This window comes from Lipotes vexillifer, unplaced genomic scaffold (genome assembly GCF_000442215.2).
Source record: "Lipotes vexillifer unplaced genomic scaffold, Lipotes_vexillifer_v1.1 scaffold462, whole genome shotgun sequence".
Lineage (NCBI taxonomy): Eukaryota > Metazoa > Chordata > Mammalia > Artiodactyla > Lipotidae > Lipotes > Lipotes vexillifer.
This window is the reverse complement of record NW_006770402.1, coordinates 813,516-832,491: the sequence shown is the minus strand read 5'-3', so window position 1 is coordinate 832,491 and position 18,976 is coordinate 813,516.

Here is an 18,976-nt window from a genome sequence, read left to right as displayed (position 1 = left end):
CAGCAGGAAATAACACAACAGCACAAAAAGCATTCTGCTTTGAACTTTGTAAGCTGATAACACAGTCTTTAGCATTGCTTGAATTTTGACATTAGAGATGTGTATTTTTTCAGATGGTAGGCGCTGAGCTCCAGCTCTCCATCTCCTTCCCCAGCACTCCCCTCCCCCACCCCACAGATAAATAACTTATCTTGGAAATATATTCTAGCTGAGAGAAAGGTTTGGTGTCAGCACTTCTAGAATCACCTTCACCACCTTTCTTGTGTGTGTGTGTGTGATTTTTTTTTTTAACAGGGGACAAAACTCCTATTTCTCTATGTGTTAGTGTTCTCAATTAAATTTCTTTACTTGATTTTTCGATTACCATGTAATTGGTAACTGATCAAGTGATTAGGAGATATGTCTTTGGCTATGATATTGACTCTGCACTCAAGGAAAATTAATAGAGGAAATCAATACAATATAAACAGATTATCTGCCTTGAAGTTTCAGAAAATTTTCAAAAACTATATGAAATAACAAATAAGGATTTTTTTTGGAAACATACATCATAATGTCACAATATTTGAAAACGTAAAATATGGGTGTAGTAATGAATAATAGTAAACTTATTGAGCACCTACCCTGGGAAAGTCTCTAGGTCTCATCTTGGCTTTAAAGTGACAGTCATCACACATTTCTCTTCCATACTGCAGCATCCAGCATTTTCCTGTGGACCCAACACTATTTGCCAACGTTCTCAGGGGTGGTACTGCTATGGAACAACAGGCATAGGTGGGATTTAGAATTAGTTACATAGCATACATAATTAATGCTTACTTTGATGATAAGAAAGTAAGAAAATGGATTTTGCATAAGAAATTTAAAGTAAACTTTGCCAGTGAGTGTGATGAGAAAGATGAATTAGGCAAAATGTATTGATATATACTTACATTACATTAATAGGGTACATATTTAGGCATTTATACTATATAGATGCCTAAAAATGTACCCTATTAATGTATTTATAGATTAAAATATATTCATACATTATCTTAGGTGTCTATTTATAACCAAGATATTTAAGACATATTGTTACACAGGTTCAAATATATTGATTCTACATTTTTTTATTTAAAAAAAATCAAGGGAAACCAAAGTAAAAATGAAGAATCCTAAAGATGAGCAAGGAAATTAAGCTTGTAAATAGCATGGAGGAAAATATCTGCCAAAGGCATATTGAGGAGTAAAGAAGATTGACTCAGGAAATGAGTCCAATGTTTAAGGAGCATGAAATGAAAAACAATATACAGTGTGCTGTTATAATGTTTTAAAGCACTGTGGGTTTTATGTTGGTGTTTATGGCAACATCTAATCTGCTTTAGAAACTTATTTTGACATTGTCTTGTACTAAGGATACATGTCAGAAAGCCTTTTCTATCTCAGGTCTACAGGAATCAGGCTCAGGAATAGATGTCCTGTCTTAGTATCCTCAATAGTCATGCTTTATCAGATCTCAAGTATGGTGAAGTTTTTGGAGGATGTATAATAGGAGTAAAATAATAATAAATTTCACTCACCAGAAAGCATAACATAAACACGTTTGTGTGAAATATACCATGTATTTGACTGGAATATCTCAGTAGACTTTCTGAGAATTTAGACTGCAGTAAAAGTAAATTAGCAATGACATCAAATACCTTCCTAAGTGAAACATAGTTCTCTATAAGTCTTTTTTAAGAGTAAAAATTATTCATTCATTCATTCATCAACATTTTTGGGGGTAAACTTAACAATAGACAAGCACTGACTACCATAAATCAGTTTCATTTTAAGGGGAAAATGAACAAGAAATATTGAAAATTCATTCTGGTTATCTTTTGCTGCACTTTAAAAACTGGGGACCAACCAGCTCATTATATGTTGGGTGATGCCTTCACCCAACATCATGGAAACCTAAAAGCTTACTTTGCAGTGTCTGAAAACATAATTTATTTCGGCTTCAGTTGTATGAATTTATCTGTAATAAGAATCAACCAATTAATCATAATATGTGTGATTCAATTTAAAAGTTACTATCAAGCTTTTGCAGCATAATTCTATAGTGAAGCAAATTAATTAATTAATTAATTTAGGCCAAATTTATTACTCTTTGTTTATTCTAAAGATGATTTTGGCAATTATAATTCTAGTTATAGAAATATCGAGGAAGAAAAAAGTTTTATCTTTTAAAAATTCATATTATGATCCTTAGTCATATTCAGTAGCTTCTTAGATATTTTATATATAAAAATAAATTATGTAAATATATATTATAATATTATAAATATTCCAAAATAATAATTTTCTTGTTTACTTGCTTTTGTTTTTATCTCTCTTCCTCACTGTAATGTAAACTTGTTAAGAATGGAGACCATGTTGATATAGTTCACTTGACTCATAGTTAACAATCAATAGTTATTACTGAATGAATGAATTTGTGAATTCCTTCTGTCTTGTGATGTATTCTAAACAAAAACACACCAGAGAAGCTCCCATAGATTTAATAAATAGCAAGCCATAATTAAAAAGGAATTTTGGACAGCCCAATTAAATTACAGTCCTAATGTCTAGATGACATACTAACAATAGTATAAGTCAAAAATTGCTTTAGTTACAAACAAAATCAACCCAATTCTAATTAGCAAAAAAAAAAAAAAATGATGTTAACTGTTTTATGTAATGAGATAAGCCAAGGGTTCATTTGAATCTGGTATGCTTGGATCCAGGGACTCAAACAACATCCATCAGTGTTCCATTTTCCTTTTCATCTATTGGACATGCTTAATTTCAATGATGGGATAGAGATTCTCTGATTTCCCAAGACTTATACCTGCCAGGTTGGTAATCCCATGAGAAATAAAATACTTTCTTGAATATCTCAGGTTGATTGGCCCAAGGAGAATTTTGATTAACCTGCACTAGTTATATGCCCATTTCAAATAGATAACCTTCCCAAGGGGTACTTCTGTTCCCTGGATTTTAAGTCATGTTCTCATTTGCAAGGGCAAACTACACAAAATTGATTGACCCTAGAAAAGCGGGAATGCTATTAGATGAAAAATAAAAAAGTGCTAGGAAAATTAGTAAATAATGTTTCTCCTACCCACTTCTTCCCAAAAACCAGTGCTAAGTTTCATTTTTAATTAAGGCTTTGCTAAATGAATACTTTATTTCCTTAATGGCTTTGATGAATGTCTTCTAATAGATAACTTTTTGTTATCCCCCTCATATACATTTTGCCTACAATGTTTAAGTCATATAGGCAATGGCTACTCTGTTGACTAGTAAGAATTAACCTTCTTTGTGTTTTATATATGAGACAAATATAAGAATGTTCAAATAGAAATTTATCATTTAAAACAATGCATATGATTGGTCCGTAATACTCTTGGAATATCTTCCTATCCAAGGATACCAAGCAAAAATTAAAATTTAACCTTTTTATGTGATTTTGAAGATGAAAACATTTTGAATATAGACATCTGCCTGATTGGAGTGGAATCATTACATCTATTAGTAGCAATGGTACAATGACCTTTGATAAACTAGATTTCCCAGAAGTTCATAGATATTAGTGTTTCGTTCTTTAAAAAGTAGCAATGATTAAGAGCCTGATAAAGTAAAAAAATATGATTTTTTTTCTATTGTGGTCTGTTGTGTTTTAAAAAAGCATCAAAGTGAGAAATGACAGTTATTAAGAATAGAAATATATATTTTTTCATTATTTTAGTCCTCGTGAGAATGTGTTAAAGCAGATCTTGCCTAGGGCTCTAACATCCACTGTGTAACAGAGTAATACATTTGAAAACTTTGTATGTTTTTCGATATTTAAAAGCGGCCTTTTTGAAATTTTGTTTCTAGGTAGATATTATTTACAGTTTGTGGGACACGATGAATTCAGTCTATAAATCAACCTCCAGGAACACAAATCTTGTTGGCTGCCATGTTAGTAAATCAACTCACCTAAATAATCCTGAGACTATGATAATGATTCAGGCTGTGGTCTTGGAAATTTAGCTATTGCGTCACTGTGAACTTGATCTTCTGACGTTTTAATGGATTGGGGTCCTATTTCTGATGGTTCAGTTTATACATGCGCATAAACTATTTTGAGCACATCAGAGCTGAGAGCTAAGAGCTAATGTTCAGGTTTGGAGTCAAACTGTCTGTCCTTTGAACTAAGTAGGTAGGGGTAAAGTGGACATCTAAGGAGTTTTCATTATAAGTGCAATTACTGCACTAAATAATATAATGTATACATGTACAACAGAACAAAACAAAGTAACACTGAAACAATGGATACCCTGGAGGGGATGATATATTTCCAAGAACTTCCCCATCTCTTCAAGTCAACTAATTTTATTATTTATTTATTGTATATGCTGTGCATGTGTGTGTATTAAAACAAAATGAATGTTGTTACTCAAAGGCATAAAAGCAACTTCCAAGAACATGGAGTCTGATGTTTGCAGCATTTTCATTCCAATTTCTTCCTTGTGTCTGGGATTGTTCGGCAATAAATTGTGTTCTATACTACTTCAATTACTAGTGTTTTCATATCTGACTGCACTTAATTGCTAAAGACATGATCTGCTAAAAGCTACATCTGGAAACAATGTCACTCTCTGTGTTTGGCATTTGAAAGTTGGACTTAGGTTAAATGAATACTTTTAACTACAAAGCTTCGGAAAAAAAATTACTGCCTCCATACACTTTCTATGGATTTAGCTTAAAACAAATTTTGTATGCTGTTTATTTATTCAGTATTTATTTTCTGAACTGGCTAGGTGTGTCTCTACCTTTATCTTATCTTTATCTGTGTATCTAACCATAGTTTCCCAGATAATTGCCTCCCTGGTATTAAGAGCAGATCTGGTCTTTTCTACGCATCAATTTTATATATGAACGTGGTCTGCAAAATGGTGAACTTAGCCTTTAGAATGTCAAAGGCAGTGAAGGGTGTTCCCATTCAAGAACAATTTTAATTTTACAAATAGCACAGGAATTGGTTTGAATTTGTCTTATAGAATTAAAATACATGCTTTTGTTCAACCCATAATTATTTGGACTCTTCACAGAATAGCTGGTGAACATGGCTCATACCCCGTGGAGCCCATCAGTTGGGCAGATTCTGTATTTTGAACCATAGATTTGCTTCACACGGCAAAGATGCCTGGGCTTTCAAAAATTACTGTGGGTAACATTTTTGTCTTGCTTCCTTGAGGGTGAATTAATCCAAAGGTAGGAGTGATGTAAAATTGGCAGTATATTTAGTTTAAAATATATCTTTATAAAGTATGGGTAATCTAGATACTAGTGAAAGAGGACAAAATTTGATGTGAAAATAAAATAATTTCTATTGCCTTTTTCCCCTGATTAATGGCATTATTTCAGATGTGATTAATTTTCAATGACATAATAAGAGACATGATTGTATTTTCCACTTCACTATGATATTAAATGTTTTGCTTATGGCAAAAAAATCTAGTTTTAGCAGAAATCCCTCGTTTTTTATTCCTTTCCCTAAGTGTTAAGTTATTTGACAAGGCCAGCCTTACGTTACATCTTATTAAATTGATTGGGGCTAGAAAAACATTAGAATAAGATACCCTACAACCCAATTCATTTCTGACATGTGATTTATAAGCTAGAGTTAAACTTGTTGATTAAAAAACAAAGTAAAATCAGAGAAATCTGAATGACACTATTCACTGCAAGAGACACAGCTTCCTCAACCATTTATATTTCTGATAGTAAGCTAATAGACAAATAAAGGTTACTAAAGAATCAGTGCTATGTGTCATTTTGGCATAGTAATTAATGCTATATTTGACAGAAATCAGATGCTTATTTTTCACCACAGAGGATGAGCAGTTTATATCTTCAGAATCTACTAGCTGCATGGCAACACATTACAGGGTAAATTGTTTATATTGTTAATTATATCAACAGAATATTGCATTATATCAGCCTACCCATTCTGGAATATTTGCTTTGATGGTAATGTATGCATTATATAGTTGAATCAATTTAAAATCAACACTGTGCTTCTGTGTGGATTGTTTAAATCGTATTAGTTTAATAGAGCGCTTACTGATGGGAGATAAAGATTGAATGGTCAACAGAGGTCTTCTCTTCGAATGTAACACTTCTGAGTATTAATGAAATTATTTGTGGCCGAGAGATGAAAGATATCTGCATTTCTATTACAACTATGCTGCAATTGGGAAGCATTTTCCCTAAAACTTGTAAAATTTACCCTTAAAGAAAAGCCACTCCTTCAGATAATGTTTTATAGATATTTGAGGTGATTCTCTGAATACATTGAAGTTATTTCTCCAAGTTTTCTGTTAACTCTGATATGTATCTGCAGTACTCTCATGCTGTCATGAAGAAAATGCTACTGATGTCACACATTTAAAATATCAGAATATCATGTAATAAATCTTTCCTGGACTTATGTGATAATGAGCTAATCAATTATTTTTGATATGAAAAAGTGGTGAGAACTTTAAAACTTCTAAACTTCTTTTTATTTTCTTGCTTCTGGTGAATTAAGAGTAATAGAGACAACCTTACATGTCTGGGTGCAATGACCTGGATCAAGTAAGAGTTGTGCACAGGACTGGATTTAATACAGACAATTCCTCTAAAACGAGAAGGAAAATGTGATGCCATACAGAAAACTATGGGATATGGAGATATGGACTAGAGAGCATGCATATAACCTACATATTCTGACTTGCAATTGCTATTCAGATTTAACTGCCTAACTGCTTTCTGGTCATCTGCGTGCCTTTGACAGAAACGAAGCACAATGAATAAAAGTGAATATGTTTTTATATAACTTGCCATACTGACATACAATATTGACTACCTTTACTTTTATTTGTAGTGACTTTAAAGAGGAACAATAAAGAACAGAAAGCATTCAGGTATTTTAAAGAAATTTTCTGAATAATTTGGTATAATAGTAATAATGTTTAGCAAGCAGTTAAAGATATTTGGTAAGCATTTCTCTGTGATGTCTCTGAATGATTTACATTGATAATTTAATTTTTCCACATTGTTACAAGATTGTACCATTGCTAGGGGTGCAAGAAGTTAGAGCCGTATTAAACTTGAAGTAAAATTATATCATGAAGAAACTTCAAAAAATGATGTATCTATACAACATGTTTTCATCAATTTTTTTCATTTTCATTTCTTGTAAATAGAAAGGAAATTTTATTCTGTTTGACTGACAAACCATCTCATAATGTACCTAAAATATTACTCTGTTTACCAGCAAGAAAAGAATCATTAGGCTATATAAACACAAACTTTAACTGTACATTTTCCTGTATTAGTCAGCACATGCAAATATTTATTCCTTTTTTCATTACTAGCAGTCTCTTCAGATTTCTAGTTTAACTGGCTTAAGAATTTTTTAACATATATTTGGGCTACTCTCAATTTTCATTTTTTTTCAATGTCTCTTTACCTTTAGAACAAATAAGTCTGTTTTCAACGTGTTTTCTTCTGCTTTCTGATGGAGAAAAGGGGGATAAACACGTCCCATCCTATCTCCTTGTTCCATTACCCAGTTGCCCTTTGGTTTCTCAGGAGGCAACAGTATCTCTCAAAGGTTATTGCTGCTTTATTTATCTGTAAAACCTTTTATCATCTATCTCAATGCCCTTTGTATTCCCCATTTTATTTTCTGTCTTTACTTTCTGGATCGTTTTCGTGTGTTCCCTAAATCAAACAGCCTGTTTCTGCAAGGTTAATATCCTATGTACATTTTTTTTTTCAGTCTTTGATCATTTTCTCCATCTCCCTGGTCCTTCATATGGTTCATTTACAACTTCACATAAAAGTTCATTTCTTTGAATTCCCTGAAATCAACCCGTGGATACTTTATGTTTTCTCCTCAGCTCTATCTCACTTACAACTTCATTATTCAATGTATTTCCTTTAGCAGAACATACATTTATCCCACTGTGTCTTTTTCCTCCCGGGGTTTGTTTGGCTGCTTTTGAAGGACCTTGTGTAGGATTTTTGTTTTGGGACCAACAGATCCAGATATCATTCAGAATGAAAACTGTTCTGCTCTTTTATTTTATTTCAAGCCTGTTTCTTGTGAGGCAGCAGCACACATTTCAAAATGCCTTTTACCTCTTCCTCACCACAAAGTAAATAGTCTCAGGCAAGGATGAGATGTCTCATTTTATATATTCTTTTCAGCTTCCTGCCTTGTAAAGGAATACTAGAGAAGCGATGAAAACTGTGTTTTCATCCAGCTGTAAACAGTATATGCAAATAATGCTGATGCTTTTACAAAGTATTGCTCAAATTTTAGGTACATTACGGAAAACCGGAAAAAAATTCTCCAGGGAATATTGCAGACTGACACATGCTAATAATCTTCTTAGACTAAATGAACTGTGAGGTTGTGTTCAGTTCTCTTTCATTAACAGAAGATGAATTGACTGAATTATAGCTGAAATAGTTTGCAATTAGACTTCCAGGAAACCATATGATTCTAAACATAAGGATGTGAGTCTAAGGGCTGCGTTACACAAAGATATTGGAGAATTACCAACACTCGTGATTTTTAAAAGCAAGGAAGGTAAATTCTTTTGGAAGGTATGGAATGTCTTGATATAGGGGAATAGACTCTATCTCTTTTGGGAATTCTGTTGTCCCTTCCAGCACTAATTTTTTTTGATTTATTTGTATAAAAGTTTTCTTGATGGTGAGCCAGAAATTCTGTGTGTAAATTTTGCTCCTGGGACTATGTTCCAGCTGCAGGATGCTGAGTTTATGCTCCTGTCAAAACACTTAAATTTCTAGAGTAACTTTTGAACAAAGAGAATCTAACCAATGGAGTCATTAGCTTTTCCTTACTTCATTTAACCAGTATCTCTATTTAACTATTTTTCAACCCCAGTAAAAATAGTATTCCTCTTAAAAAATCCATATTGATACTTATTTCCACACTTACCAATATATAAACATATTTGGGATGAGGAGTTAGATTTTTATATTTTCTTTGATATTTTCTGAGCTAAAAGTTCAAATTTCTTCATTTCCCTTCAACTTATTTACTAACTTAAAAACTTCATAATCAGTCTGAAATACTGAAAAGACCTGTGTTTCAGTTACATCTGTGAGTTTCTAACATTGCTTTTTGATACAGCCCTAAATAAATGCAGCCTTTTATTTGGTAATTTAGTTTAATAGAAGTGTAGAAGCATTTATGTTTCTAAATGTTATTTTAAAAAAGCAAGTTTAAAATATTGTTTTAGGGCTTCCCTGGTGGTGCAGTGGTTGGGAGTCCGCCTGCCAATGCAGGGGACATGGGTTCGTGTCCCGGTCCAGGAGGATCCCACGTGCCGCGGAACGGCTGGGCCCGTGAGCCATGGCCGCTGAGCTTGCGCGTCCGGAGCCTGTGCTCCGCGACGGGAGAGGCCACAGCGGTGAGAGGCCCGCGTACCGCAAAAAAAAAAAAAAAAAAAGTTTTAAATTTCATTCTTTAAATAAAAAGAATACCCCTATATATGATGTATATGCATAGCAAACTTTAACAAACACTTGGAAGTGTTATTAATGACTACTGTTTGGGTTATGTGAATAAAGTCTCGCGAAGGGAATAGGAAAGAAAGAGAATGTTTACTTAACATTATATTCACATTTATACTGTATTTTATCAGTACCATGAGTAAGTATTCAGTTTATAATTTTTATGAACTTTTTTTTTGTTTTTTCTATAAAAAATGATGAACTTTAGTCACCATTATGGAAGCAACTAATTTGCAGTAGTTTATAACAGTCCTTTCCTACCAACTGCAACCAGAGAAAAAGAAAAATTGTTGGAGCATTCGTTTCTCCTTCCTTTACTTTAGGAATATGAATTTTCTAAAAGCAGAATCAAGTCACAGCCATATTTCAAAATCCTTTCTAAATAAGGCATATCAATAAAAATATTCTATTCCAGCAACTTTTCCTCTTTCTTATAATTTTCTTTCAAAAGAGTTAGCATACAGTACTAACCATGGTGAATGAACAAACCCCTTAGTTATGTTTGTTTATTAAAATTCAGGGCAGAGACAAAGGCAGATGTCAGCTCTGAACTTGACGTGCATGCCACATTGGAAAGCAGTTCTGTGTAGTTACTGCTGTCCACTTTTCCTCCAGGTCTGCATGTAACTGTTGAACCTAAGAATTGGGAATATCTCTTCTCCCCATCTGTCAGTGAGGTGGGCTGGAGGGGAGGATTTGGGTTCTGCGTATTTGTCAGATAAAATAAGGTGATGATGGGCCTCAGAGAGGGCTGAATATGTTTCAATCTTGTTCAAATTTTAGCTGCAATGAATTCTTTATTGCAGTAGTAGGGAAGAGGCCATGGAAATCTTGTGATATAACTTATTACCGCTCCTTAGAACTGACCTCCACCTAGACTCCTGGCCCTCATTATAGCTTTGTAACTAAATCCAGTCACATTTTCCTTCACTACAAAGGCCCTTCCTCTTAGTTTGGCCCTGGTTCCCAAATATACCACTCTACTCAGTTTCACTCCTCCAACAAGAATGTGAAACTTACTCTGCTTTAGTCATTACTATAAATGTTAGGGCCTTGTGTCTTGGCTTTAATGTATTATACAAAGGTTGCCTCCTTCCACCATCTTATCAGATGAGACTGGAAGATTTAAATGAAAGTTGGAAACTTCATACTAGTTTCAAGGTTGAATACTTGATTATCTAATCTGCCTTAAGAAAATAAATGTCCATCAACAGATGAATGGTTAAATAAGATGTGGTACATACATACAATGGAATATTACTCAGCCATAAAAAAGGAATGAAATTGGGTCATTTGCAGAGATGTGGATGAACTTAGAGTCTATCATACAGAGTGAAGTAAGTCAGAAAGAGAAAAAGAAATATCATATGTTAATGTATATATGTGGAATCTAGAAAAATGGTACAGATGGACCTATTTGCAGGACAGGAATAGAGATGTAGACGTAGAGAACAGACAAGTGGACATGGGGAGAAGGGGGGATGGGATGAATTGTGAGATTAGGATTGACATATATACACTACCATGCGTAAAATAGCTAGCTAGTGGGAACCAGCTGTATAGCACAGGGAGCTCAGCTTGGTGCTCTGTGATGGCCTAGATGAGTGGGATTGGGGGTGGTGGGAGGGAGGTCCAAGAGGCGGGGATATATGTATACATATAGCTGATTCCCTTCATTGTACAGCAGAAATGAACACAACATTGTAAAGCAACTATACTCCAATTAAAAAAAAAAAGAAAAGAAATGAAAAGAAAAAACTAACCTCACAAGAAATTTAAGCTGTTAATTGAGAAAACATTTTAAAAAAAATTCTGGTTTATGCATGGCATCATATATATGTTTGTATATGAACAAATCACTTTCCTTTTTATCAAAACCATAAATTACTATTCCTGTGTTTTGAAGGCATAATGATGTCACTACGTTAAACCAATCTTCAGCTTGAGTACTAGATTAAAAAAGCCTGTTTTCCCCATCTTGCATTGAGACCCATTTCCTTCCAAGAGCACAATATTTTTTTGCCCTGCAGCTTGCAGGATCTTAGTTCCCAGATGAGGGATTGAACCTGGACTCCCCAGCAGTGAAAGCTCAAAGTCCTAACCACTGGACCACCAGGGAATTCCTGCAAGAACACAAATTTCTAAGAAAGTAATTTCTATACAAAAGACCCTTTAAAATAATAACTACATTAGTTTAACAGGCATAGTCAGGATTCTGACAGTTTATTTATAAAATACACAAATGTATAAATAAAAATAGGCAGAATATATTCTTGAACATAGCTTTAAAATATGGATAGATATGGTAACAGTTCCATCTTTGAAGGCTGAGACCAAGTAGAATATCTCTTTCCAGTTGCAATTCACCTATGATTTGCTATCATTTAACTGATTCAGTGTAGCTATATAGAAAGAAAAAATACATTCATCAAAGGAAAGTATGGTATTGCAGGTTTAAAATGCATGCAAGTAATATAACAGAAATATTCTAGTCTTTGTTTTATTGAACAACACAATAGATATATAAACAATAGATATATAAACAACAATAGATATATAAAACAACCAAAAAGTGTTCATTTGGGATTTGGCAGGATTAGTGGTATTTTAATCAATGAACTCTTCCAAGGTGGAGAGTAATATAGTCAAGTGCTAAGGATTTAAAGAGTTTGGAAAAGTGTTGCAGTGAAATAAGCTTTCACTCCTCCATTGTTTTTCAATCTCTATTGTAAGTGAACTTTTTTACTGTTATAATAACCTCCTCATTGACCTTATCGTTTCAGTCTTGCCAGGATATCTTTCATTCTCCAGATCTTTTTAAAAGATCACCTTGCTTTATTAAAGGCTTCTTATTACATGTAGAATAAACCCAACACTTTTACCATGGGCTTCAACCCTAAAAGGAACTGTACCTACTTATCCCTCCAATCTTATTGTTGTGCCTCCCTTCCCTTGCCTCCTATGCTGTAGAAATAGCTGCCTGGTAACTTTTAATTAATTAATCAATCAATTAATTAATTGAGGTATAATTGATATCTAACTTTATATTAGTTTCAGATAATACATTAGTTTCAAGATAATGATTTGATACTTGTATAAATTGCAAAATGATCACCACAGTAAGTCTAGTTAACGCCTGTCATCATATATAGTGACAAATTGTTTTTCTTGTAATGAGAACTTTTAAAGAGCTATTCTCTTAGCAACTTTCAAATATGCAATATAGTATTATTAACTATAGTCACCATGCTGTAATTACATCCCCAGAACTTAATGGTCTTATAACTGGAAGTGTGTACGGTTTGACCCCCTTCATCCATTTCTCCCACCCTCCACACCCTGCCTCTGGCAACCACCAATCTGTTGTCTATATCTATGAGCTCAATGAAAAAGTATTCCACATATAAGTGAGATCATATAGTATTGGTCCTTCTCCTTCTGACTTATTTTACTTAGCATAATACCCTCAAGGTCCATTCATGTTGTGAAAAATGGCAAAATTTCCTTCTTTTTATGGTTGAATAATATTCCATGTGCATATATCTTTTTGAATGAGTGTATTCATTTTCTTCAGGTAAATACCAAGAATGAAATTGCTAGATCATATAGTAGTTCTATTTTAATTTTTTGAGAACTGCCGAACTGTTTTCCATAGTGGCTGCACCAATTTACATTCCCATGAACAGTGCACAAGGGTTCCCTTTTCTCCACATTTTTGCCAACACTTTTTATTTTTTGTCTTTTTGATAATAGCTATTCTAACAGGTGGGAAGTGATATCTCATTGTGGTTCTGATTTGCATTTTCCTGATGACTAGTGATGTCGAGCACCTTTTCATGTGCGTGTTAGCCATCGGTATGTCTTCTTTAGAAAAATGTCTATTCGATCCTCTGCCCATTTTTTAATCGATTGTTTTGTTCTTGTTTTTTGTTTTTTGCTTTTGAGTAGAATAAGTTATTTATATATTTTGGATATTAACCCTTATCAGATATATGATTTGCAAATATTTTCTCCCATTCAGTAGGTTGTCTTTGCATTTTGGGGATGGTTTCCTTTGCTATGGAGAATCTTTTTAGTTTGATGTAGTCCCACTTATTTATTTTTGCTTTTGGTGTCAATCCACGAAATATCACCAAGACTGGTATCAGGAAGCATACTGCTTATGTTTTGTTCTAAGAGTTTTATGGTTTCAGGTCTTACATTCAAGTCTTTAATCCATTTAGAGTTAATTTTTGTGTATAAGACAGTGGTCCAGTTTCATACTTTTGCATGTGGCTGTCCAGTTTTCCCAACATTATCTATTGAAGAAATTGTCCTTTCCCCATTGCATATTCTTGGCTCCTTTGTCATAAATTAATTGACCACATATGTGTGGGTTTTTTACTGGGCTCTCTATTTTGTTCCATTGATCTATGTATCTGTTTTTATGCATATAACTTACTCTTTTGATTACTATAACTTTGTAATACAATATATTTTTAAATAAAGGAGAATGATGACTCTAGCTTTGTTCTTCCTTCTCAAGATTGCTTTGGTTATTTGAAGTCTTTTGTGGTTCCATACCAATTTTAGAATTGTTTTTTCTATTTCTGTGGAAAATCCTGTTGAAATTTTGATAGAAATTTCATTGAACACATATACAGCTTTGGATAGTATGGACATTTTAAGAATATTAAGTCTTCCAATTCTTAAGCATGGAATAGCTTTCCAGTTATTTGTGTCTTCTTCAAGTTCTTTCATCAACATCTTACAATTTTCAGTTTACAGGTCTTTAAACTCCTTGGTTAAAGTTTTCCCTAGGTTTTTATTCTTTTGGCATAATCATAAATGGGATTGTTTTCTTAATTTCTCTTTCTGATAGTTTGTTATTAGTGTCTAGAAACAAAACAGATTTCTTTATATTGATTTTGCATCTGATTATTGTTTTAAAGCTGCTGCTAATTCTGCCTTAGGTTCTTTATGTTAGCTTTCCTGCTACCTGGATTCTAATCTGCAAAAACTCTGCATAGCTGGCATTTTATTTAAGTTTCAGCTTAGATGTCATCTTCTCAGGGAGGCCTACTTTCATGCTCAGAATAACAGAGTCCCCCAGCCTCATTCCGTTTCTATCATAATACCTTGTTTTTGTTCTTCAAATTATTATCTGTTCTTTGCATCATGATTCTGTGTGATTCACTATTCATTGCCTGTCTTCTACAACTAGAATGTAAGAGTGAGTGTAAGCTCTGGGAGGGCAGGACATCTTCTCTGCCACATGTACCATGTCTCCAACATGCCTGACACATATCAAGTGCTCAGTACTTGCTGAATAAATGAAGCCCCACAATGACTCAATATTCCTGCCAAAGGCAGTTTTTCACCATATTTATACTCCATTAATTAAATATTTTCTGAAACATGGGATTCTGAGAAGAAAAGCAATGCATGGTTGTGCTCTCCAGCTGTTCATGATTTTAAATGGATAAAACAAATACCTACAGATATGAAGAAATGATTTAAGAAAAGGAGATAGAATATTCCTTATAGAAAATAAAAAATATATATCTCAAAGCATCAAGTTGTACACTTTAAATATACAATTTTTTTTGTTAATTATACCTTATGAAAGATGGAGGGAAAAAGGAGATTCAACTTTGTATTAGGGTCTGGTAAAAATCAACAAAAATTTATGTGTTAATTGATATGCACTAAAGAAGCAAAATTTGCAGCAAAGTACAAGAAAAGACGCTTAAGTAGAATAGAAAGATTGGGGAACTGTCATGATCCTCGGGTCAAGCAATCCTTAAGTGTGTGTCTGAGGATGAATTGTTAGGAATACCTAAAATTTTAAGCTAAAGGATCAGGTACATTTGGATTAAACAAAAAATTCCAGCATTTAGGGTAGAAAGAAAGAGTCCCCTTATGGATTAATATATAAATGCAAGTTATGGTATTAAAATATCTGTATATTTTAAAATTTCATTATTAGTGGGAAGTATTCTATATGAAAATGGTCACTAATTGTGTTTTTTGGTTGTCTATTTAAGTTTATTCTTGATATTTGCTTGTGCAGTAACTCTCAAGTGACTAGATGAACAGATTAATATTTTTCTTTGGCATGCAGTAATAATAAATAATGTTTTATTATTGAACAAATAATAATTCATTATTACTAAATGAGTAAGAAATGAATCAAAGAACAGCATAAGTGAGACAATACTGGTAGAAGACAAGACTGAGAGTAAGCTGGAATTCAAAAGTTCAGACAGAAGCCATCTGAGGATGTAGCAGTAGGTTTGTCTTGAATTATACTCATTGAGAAAACAGCGGACTACTATGTCATTCACATTGTCTGCACACAGTGTTAGAACAAAGTGGAATAAAATTAATGTCTTAAAGGAAGAGAAATCTTTCATTTTCCTGACTGCAAAACTGTATCCATAACTCTAACAGGACATCTTACAACTTGAAACATATGGCCAACAAGCGCTGGCATATTGCTGAAAGTAATCTGACTGAGCAGGCAACTTTCACCTTTCTAATGAAAGTAACCATAACTCCTGGAGTTGATGTAATTTTGGATTTAGGGGCCAGTCTCAATCATACTTGGACATCTTGCTGCTTTTCCAAAAGCACTATGCAAATTGTGCAAAACTCTTTGTTCGGATGTTTTTTTCTAATTGTCCTCAAATTGAACATAGCTTAATGTTACTTTTCTTTTTGCCTGCAAGTGATACATTCATATAGGCTTATGCAGGAAAAAAAATTGTGAAAGTTTATTACCTTGAAATCCCAGTTCACTTTGAGAGGAAGTAGAGAGGGCGTTGATGTATGTAGTCTGTGAGTAATGCATATTAAGAAGATATTATAGAATTGTAAGTCATATCTGGGAAGTCTAATAGTCATTTGTGAGTAGAAAAAATAAAATAATATTACTTTTTTTGTACACATTCTTTCATATAGTAGATGAATATTTCATTTTTAAGGATTTATGAAAAAATTTAGAATTGAAATTTACTCAGAAATTGATAACTCTAAGGAATTTTTTTAGTATTATAAAGAAACAGGGCAAGCAAGCTGCCTTGAAAAATGTAGAACTTGGACAACTGCCTTGATGGAGCACCCACAATGAAAGGTGGAAATAATGTTCAGTGGACTGGAAGCCTGAAAGTGTCAAGACTGTTAAAAGGTGGGGTTAAAGAAGAAGGAGATGGGATTGCTGCGTTATGAAAGCTCAGATCCAACTAGGAAAGGCAGTTTTGGGGAATTTCAAGCTAAAAACATAAGGTGAGAAATAGTAACAAGTTATAAAAATTCAACATTAGCACAAAAATCTGAGTTTGGGATAATGAAAGATCTGGTGTGGGTAGCAGATTGCAGGAGCCTGGGACATATTTAAGAGAATATTTTGAACAAAGTGTGCAGGTTTTAACAAGTTGCATTTTTTCAACATATAAGACAGCTAGTAAACTAGTACTAAAAGAAATCTATAAATATCTTAATACATATGCTCTTAAGATATTGATATCTCTGGGATAAATGAATGATTACTTCTAGTTTTAAATAAACAGGGGAGAGCTATCCTGCAGGAGCTGGCATCACAGAGGGGGCACAGCTCAGAAGGAGCTCTTCTGAATCAAAGAAGGCCATACTTTGGCCTCCCTGCCTCCCATCCTCCAGTCACCCAACCATCCTTCAGTTGGCTACGTTTCCTAGAAGCCGGAGGAAAAAGAGCTGGAGATAGAGTAGAGCATACCATAGCTCTGAGAAGAAACAAGCAAGTAACTGGCCAATGTTATTTTTTGTATTCGTTTTCTATTGCTGCTGTAACAAATTACCATAAATTTAGTGGCTTAAAATATCATACAGGCATACCTCAGAAATATTGTGGGTTCACTTCCAGAATATCGAAATAAAGTGAGTTACAGGAATTTTTTGATTTCCCAGTGAATATGAAAGTTATGTTTATACTATACTGTAGTCTATTGAGTATGTAATAGCATTAAGTCTAAAAAAAACCATACATACCTTAATTAAAAAATACTTCATTACTAAATAATGCTAACCATCTTCTGAGCCTTCAGCGAGTTACAATCTTTCTGCTGGTGGAGGGTTTGAAATATAGTAAGAATTACCAAAATGTAACACAGAGAACAAAGTGAGCAAATGCTGTTGGAGAAATGGGGCTGACAGACTTGCTCAATGCAGGGTTGCCACAAACCTTCAATTTGTATAAAACAGAATATCTGCAAAGTGCAATAAATTGAAGTACTATAAAATGAGGTATACCTGTAACTCTATTATCTTACAGTTCAGTAGTCAGAATCTGAAATGAGTCTTATGGGGCTAAAATTAAGGTGCCTGCAGTGGTGAGTTCTCCTGGAGGCTTTAGAGGAAAATATATTCCTTGTCTTGTCCAGCTTCTAGAAGCCATCTACATTCATTGGCTCATGATAGCATCACTCTGACCTCTGATTCCATCCTCATATCTCCTTTTCTAAAACTCTGACCCTCTTGCCTCCCTGTTATAAGAACTCTTGTGATTATTGGGCCTACTTGGGTAATCCAGGATTCTCTCCTTTTTTTCAAGGACCTTAACAATCACTGCTGAAAATTCCTTCTTGACATGTAAGGTAATATGTTCATAGGTTCAAGGTATTAGGACTTTGTGATATCCTTGGGGTGGGGGTGGGGGGCAGTGCATATTCTGCCTACCATACCTCTTTTCTCAATTTTATAGTTTTTTTTCCCCCCGTGTTTACCTGTTATTGAGTCATTATATTGTAAGAAATAAGGTATGAACAGGTTAATATTTTACTGATTTTCTGGTATTTAGAAACTTTTGATTTCCAAATATAGGCCATCATTACTTGCTTAGCAGATTTTAAATGTAGAACCTAAGGATAAATAGGTCATCAATATTTATTGAATGAATTCTCTGACATCAACCTGTGATAAATTTCAAAGTAGAGGTTAGAAATATACAAAAACTTAAGTTATAATAATGTGTTAATTTTAGGATATCAAGATATTACCATTAATATATAACATTATACTACCCATTGAAAACTATTACAGAATAATTTTATAACTGAATTTACATGGTAATCATTCAAAACAGTTTTTAAAATGGTCTATGACTTCAACAGAAATCTCATGTACTGAAGAACTTGGCTTATGCTAAAATATGTGATTATCACATATATTTTTATTAAATGATAAATAAATAATATCATCAGGTTCACTTTTCTCAAGGACTGTAAACCCTGAACTCCTTTTATTTAAGATTGATGTGAGAGACTTAGTTTATGCTATTTTTTTGTTGTTGTTTCCCCTCCCAACAGTTTTTGGATCTAAACTCTACACTGTTTATTTAAGATCTCCACAGTTAAGACTTACCTTTATGGTTTCA